At 39.5% G+C, this 7,336-nt stretch overlaps 1 long non-coding RNA gene across 2 annotated transcripts in view; it reads right to left on the bottom strand.

The window, feature by feature from the left end:
• The window catches only part of LOC132040109 (uncharacterized), a 3,815-nt gene extending 2,131 nt beyond the window's left edge, over window positions 1–1,684 (bottom strand). Inside the window, exons 1-3 of one of the 2 annotated variants that reach the window (XR_009410563.1) lie at window positions 1,598–1,684; window positions 1,387–1,514; window positions 825–967 (exon numbers count right to left, since the gene is read on the bottom strand). This is a non-coding gene — a long non-coding RNA (uncharacterized LOC132040109). The other variant, XR_009410562.1, reaches the window with a different exon arrangement.
• Window positions 1,685–7,336: the final 5,652 nt, after the last annotated feature.

The raw sequence follows: 7,336 nt of genomic DNA, 5'->3' as shown, positions 1-7,336 counted from the left end.
AATGAGCCTATACCCACTGCATGCAAGTGTCTAGTAAGTATTGCTAAGTCCTCCCCTATCAAAAGGAAAAAGAGGTATTGAATAGTTGTGTGTAAATATTTACAAATAATTTTTTTATAAATATATTTATAAAAAAAATTTGAGAAAAACAAACTAGACGTTCATGAAGATAAATACATTTCTTGGAGGATGAGACAAAATGAACCACCTATGATGCGATAAAATTAGCTCAATATGTACTTACTATTGGCCACTTTAAGTAGCAAAATGCAGAACCATCTTTAAAGCCAACTAAAGCATACTCTATTCGGTGCAAAAAATGACATAATATCGATACTGGGGTGCTCAAAATATAACACAGAAACATCAAATGGCTCGGCAGTTCCTCTCCTAATATTTATAAGTCTTTAGAACCTTCCAAAGGAACCTATACAACAATTAAGATACTTTACTCTCTTTTAATTTCACATCTTATATAAAAGTAAAATTTCTATTCCTCACCTTGGCAAGTCATCGAACTAAATGCAATTGAATTTCATGAATTTTAAAATTTACCTATGGGCACACGCAATCGAAATGATCTGCCTCGATCGGAGGAACTAACATACATCTCCAAGTTTAACACAATCGTGGTATCTTCAAGTATAAGGCATCACAGTCCATACACAACTTTTGCTTTTAATGATTGGTAAGCAAAGCTGACAATAGTTCTAACCGTACCGAAATATAAAGGTGAAAATAATGAGACCACGTTGCATATAAACACATGAAAATCCTAGTTTGTTTAGGATAATATCAATTATTAAAACAGTTTACCAACTTACCCATTGATACGTGTTAGTCAGTTCCAATTTCGAGAAAGGAGATATGTACACTCTAAGGTAATCCAGCATATTCGGTAGCTTGTTGTTTGTTTTATCTCCATTAAGCTCGAAGAGAGTTGGATTTTCAGCTCATTCAGTTCAACCTGCATGAAACAGAAAGTATAAGTAAACAAAGATAAGCTTCGAAGCCCCTTTAAGGGTGGACAGAAAATGAATCGCCCGAGACAAAGAAAAAAGAAGAATAGTTGTTGTGGCAGCAGAATGTAACTTCTGAAGGTCAAACCCACAAAAGGGGTTCTCTCACAAGTGATTCTACATTAAAAGATTACAACAAATGCTCTGTCATAGAAATATCTGCAACACACATAATTTGATCCATGAACAGAGTAGGAAATGTGCAAGTGCAATGCTATGCTAGGCAAATTATGAAGCAAACTCTTAAAATGAAACGAGAAAAGATGAAGCACTACTTAAGCCAAATACATCTATGGTCAGTAAATCGGAAATCGAATCAAACATGAAAAAACCTGACATTTTCTTGGTTTTGGTAAGCTCGATGTACCTGCAGTATAACAGCATAGAAATGTCTCCAGAAAATGGGTAGAATTTTTAATATGAGCTTCCTATGCTCCATCCCTGCATCTCAAGTTTGCAATTCTCTCCTTTCTCCTCGAAGTAGAAACTAAAAAACTGGAGAAAAACACCCACATCAAGAACAAAGCAGGAGAAACACTAAATTTTAATAATCAAGAATGAACTATTGAAATACAAACCCGGAAGATGGAGAGGAGAAGGAACAAAAGCAGCGGCAACATCCAATAACTCAAAATTCAGTGCATGCAACGTTACTACAACTCAAAATTCAGTGCATGCAACCCAGAGTTTATTTTCGAGGTGTAACATTCTTCCCCCCTTAAGAACATTCGTCCTTGAATGTTAAGCACTCGGGAATTCTACGAAAATTTTGCCAGAGTTTCTCCTATAATATGGAACTACCATCCTGTCACAACAACCCATAATAACAATGCCTCACAGGGCCACAACGTAATAGCAATAGAATTTGGCCATACACGACCCAAATGCATAAAAAAGAAAACATACATACCTTATGATCTTGATGTCTCATCTTGGCCCTCTTTCGGGGTCGAAATAAGTGCGATATTTGGATTTCATGATTTCTTCCGCTTCCCATGTCATCTCTTCTCGGTTATTATTTCTCCACAAAATCTTAACCGAGGCCACTTTTGTTCCTAAGCCTCCGTACTTGCCATCTAATATGGCAACGGGTATTTCTTCATAAGTTAACTTTTCTGTCACTTGAACATAATTTACTAGGACGATCCTAGTAGGATCTCCAACACATTTACGAAGCATTGAGACATGGAAAACTGGATGAACTGACTCCAAATCAGGAGGTAGATCTAATTCTTAAGTCACTTTGCCTACCTTGCGCACAATTTCATAAGGCCCAATGTATCGGGGACTCAACTTCCCTTTTTTGCCAAATCTCATAACGCCCTTCATTGGCGACACTTTCAAGAATACCCAATCTTTAACTTGGAACTCTAAGTCCCTTCGACGATTATCCGCATAGGACTTTTGACGACTTTGGGCTGCCAATAACCGATCTTGTATGAGCTTAACTTTCTCTATGACTTGTCGGACCAAGTCCGGCCCTATCAATTTAGTCTCTCCTACTTCAAACCACCCAATTGGGGATCTACACTTTCGCCCATATAAAGCCTCATACGTGCCATTTGGATGCTAGAATGATAACTATTATTGTAAGCAAACTCAATGAGTGGTAAGTGATCATCCCAATTACCTCCAAAATCTAACATACATGCCCGTAACATATCCTCAAGAGTCTGAATGGTACGTTCAGCTTGTCCATCAGTATGTGGATGAAACATTATGCTAAGGCTCACATGAGTCCCCAAACCCTCTTGGAAGGTCTTCTAGAAATTAGCCGTGAACTGAGTTCCTCTATCTGAGATAATAGATACTGGAACACCATGAAGTCGCACTATCTCTTTAACATAAAGTTTTGCATAATCTTCTGCTACATATGTCGTTCTGACTGGTAAGAAATGAGCTGACTTCGTGAGTCTATCCACAATCACCCATATGGAATCATACTTACGTCGAGAACGGGCAAGTCCGTAATTAAATCCATGTTAATTACTTCCCACTTCCAAGTTGGGATTTCTATAGCTTGCAACAATCCGCCCGGCTTTTGGTGCTCGATTTCTACTTGTTGACAATTGGGACATTGAGCTACAAATTCTGCTATATCTTTCTTCATCCCATTCCACCAATACATGAATTTAAGATCATGATACATTTTCGTTGCTCCGGGGTGGATAGAATAACGGGAGCAATGAACTTCTCTCAATATTTGGTGGCGTAAACCTGCCACATTAGGAACACATAGTCTGCCTCGACATCGAAGAACTCCGTCTCCTACAATCTCGAATGATGACTCCTCCTTCTGAGGGAGTGTATCTCTGTAATGCACTAGCATGGGATCTTCGTATTGTCGCTCCTTCACTTCCACTACTAGCGACGAGACTGCTGAATTCTGAATGGTAGTTCCCCTGCTACCTGAGTCCACTACTCGGACTCCTAGGCTAGCTAACTGCTGGAGGTCACGAGCCATTTCTCTTTTTCTATTTGTACATCACACAAACTTCCCATAGATCGGCTAAAGAGGCCACCATAACATTTGCCTTTCCGGCGTGATACGTAATATCAACATCATAATCTTTTAGCAATTCCAACTATTGTCGTTGCCGCAAATTCAATTCTTTCTGCTTGAAGATATACTGAAGGCTCTTGTGGTCTGTGTAAATATCCACATGAACACCGTATAAATAATGTCTCCACATCTTTAATGCATGAATCACTCAACAATTAGATCATGCGAGTTGATAATTCTTTTCATGTTTTCGTAATTGCCTCGAAGCATACGCAATCACCTTACCATGTTGCATCAATACACAGCCTAGCCCAACGCCTGAAGCATCGCAATATACAACATAACCTTCCAATCCCTCTGGAAGTGTCAGGACTGGTGCAGAAGTCAATCTATCCTTTAGCTCTTGGAAGCTACGTTCACAAGCATCTATCCATTAAAACTTTGCTGATTTCTGGGTCAGCTTTGTGAGTGGTGCAGAAATAGAAGAGAAACTTTCAACAAATCTCCGGTAATAACCTGCTAAGCCCAAAAGCTACGAACCTCCGTAGGGGTCATGGGCCTTGGGCAAGTCTTCACGGCCTCAATCTTTTGGCTATCTACCCGAATACCATCCGCGAAACAATGTGTCCCCGAAATGTCACCGAGTTCAACCAAATTCACACTTAGAAAATTTTACAAACAACTCTCGAGTTTGAAGAACTCTAAGGACAGTACGCAAATGATCCGCATGTGCTGCCTCGGATCTAGAATACACCAAGATGTCATCGATGAACACAATCACGAACAAATCTAGGAAGGGCCTGAACACATTGTTCATCAAATCCATAAACATTGTCGGTGTATTAGTTAGCCCAAATGACATTACCCGGAACTCAAAATGGCCATATCTTGTTCTGAAGGCTGTCTTAGGGATATCTTTCTACCTAACTCTCACTTGATGATACCCGGATCTCAAATCTATCTTTGAAAACCATCTGGCACCTTGTAATTGGTCAAACAAGTCATCAATCCTCGAAAGAGGATACTTATTCTTAATCGTCACCTTATTTAATTGCCGATAGTCAATGCACATTCTCAGAGCCATTTTTCTTTCGGACAAACAATACGGGTGTTCCCCACGGATGAATCGGGCCTAAAGCCTTTCTCGAAGCAAGTCTTTCAATTGCTCCTTCAACTCTTTCAATTCTACGGAGCCATTCTATAACGAGGAATAGATATAGGCTTCGGTGTCCGGCAACATATCAATAGAAAATCAATCTCCCCCCGCCGAGAGGAGGCTCTGGAGCTCTTCCGGGAACACATCCGAAAATTCATTTACTACGGGAACTGACTGAAGAGTCGGCGGTTCAGCCTCTACATCTTGAACCCGCACTAGATGATAAATGCAACCTTTTGTGATCATTTTCCTTGCCTTTAGATAGGAAATAAACCTACCCTTTGGTGACGCCGTATTTTCTTTCCATTCTAAAACTGTTCTCCTTAAATTGGAAGCGAACTATTTTCATTCTACAATCAACATTGGCGTAGCAAGAAGCCAACCAATTCATGCCCATAATAACATCAAAATCCACCATTTTTAACTCATGCAAGTCAATCATAGTACGACGATCACAAATCACAATTACACAATTTCTATATACTCGGCTAGCTATTACCGATTCACCAACGGGTGTGGACACCTCAAAAGGTTTAATCGACTCCGGTTTGACTCTAAATCGACCCGCAATATATGGAGTAACATATGACAATGTGGACCCAAGATCTATCAAAGCATATACATCATGAGAGAATACCGATAATATACCTATGACAACATCAGGAGATTGTCACACCCCTACTTGATGGGGCGTGATGGGCACCCGACCCTTACTTAGGGCCGAGCGAAGCCGCTGATTCTCGTGATACTCATAATTATACTGGGCCCTTAAATCATGAAATGAGTGCATAATGTAAACTTTTCAAAAACATGCTTTTCGTCTTTCTCAAATCAAGGAAAATCTGTAAACATATGAAACTTGTAACATAATGCATAACGACACATCGGCTTACAAAGCCGCTTACAAGACTGACATGTTCTATACATGACTCTGTCTGCAAAGTCTCTAGCATAAAACAAGATATCATAACATAAATACTCTGACTCGGCAAAGACTCCGGAAGGAAATGGAGCTCGCCAATCGAGCCGGAACATCTTCTACTCATCTGTATGCACCTGCGTGACATGAAACGCAGCTCCCGAAGAAAGGGGGTCACATTTAAATATGTATCGAGCATGTAAAGCATGAAATACGCAGAAAAGAAATGATCATACTAAACAAGGAGTACGTAAAATCATATGCTTGACTCTCGAAACATAAATAAATAATTATCATGTACATATGTACGCATAGCGTGTCCCGCCCTCTGCGAGGGACTCGGTAAGTAAAATCATCGTATACATGTACATATAGCGTGTCCCGGCCCTCTAGTGGGGACTCGGTGAACGAAGTCATCATATGCCATCCGCCGCCTCCCCCATATCATCATATCATCATATATATATATATATATATATATATATGTCCCGACCCTCTAGTGAGGGACTCGGTGAATAATGCAAGTGGAGTTGCACGAATACGTGTCCCGGTCTTCGGACTCAAAGGGACATATCGAGGGCCGGCACGAGCAAAGTAGTGAGAAACCATATGCACATAAATCATCATTACGGACTCAATGGATAAGTAAGTAGTCGACGCCGAGAGTTAAAACGGTAATCATGTTAAGTTCTTTCAAAAAAAAGTCGTTAGGACTATACAAAGGAAAATCTCGGGGCCCACGGATATGCATCAAACCAATCCGGGCCCGCCCATGAAAGTGAGAGTCATTATTCGTTATAGAATCTTCTACGAACGTTTCGAAGCAATCCGATTCCGTCTATGAAAGTTACGGACCTTTTTCAACATAGAGCCCTTTAGAAACAAAACTTTTTATGTAACCTTTGAAATCCAATCATCCAAAAGACATAAAAACCATAGTCCGACTATGTTAAGAACGCTAACATCAAGAAGTGAATAAGAATCATAGACATGCTCGGATTTTAAGAATAGAGTCACCCCGAGGTTCGTATCATATCATAGCTTACTTACTTCTAAGACATGCCAAAAGAAAGAAAGGGTAAGCTTTACATACCGTCCGTTCACGACTAAGGTTAATCCAAACTTAAGTCTCGGCTTCTCAAGATCTACAACAACGTCATTAGACACCAAACATTAGCTATAAGTGCTTAGGAATTCAATCCCAAGCCATCACTTCATTTACAGAAATTTGGGCAGCATTTCCCCTATAAATTCAACAAACCCCGAGAATTCAACTCGGCCAATTTTATCAACAACAATACCAACAACCATACCAACAACATCAATAAGTAATTCCAAACGTATTCTAACATTAGTAACTCCTTTCTACATAATTCGACAACATTCCAATTACATTCAATTCAACCACATACAATCAAGCCAATATCAATGCTCACACGTTTAAGTACCAATCCGCAACGCTTCAAACAAGATTCAAGAACACTCCAACCAATCTACACAATATTCAAAACAACCCAATCAATATGCAACATAACCCGAAACCTTCCAAATTCAATAAGAACAATAACAACACATTTCTTTCTTCCAAATTCATGAACTATACCAATAATCCACATGTTAACAACATCATTCTCATAAATTCAAGAAACTATATTAGAATCTCATTAGCTTCCAAAACAGTCCACACGATTACCACTTCAACTTGGGACATTAAACCTTCATTTTACATCATAGAATCC

The sequence above is a fragment of the Lycium ferocissimum genome, chromosome 12, assembly GCF_029784015.1.
Source record: "Lycium ferocissimum isolate CSIRO_LF1 chromosome 12, AGI_CSIRO_Lferr_CH_V1, whole genome shotgun sequence".
NCBI lineage: Eukaryota > Viridiplantae > Streptophyta > Magnoliopsida > Solanales > Solanaceae > Lycium > Lycium ferocissimum.
The sequence above is the reverse complement of the archived record's forward strand: the minus strand, read 5'-3'. Positions and strand labels throughout refer to the sequence as shown.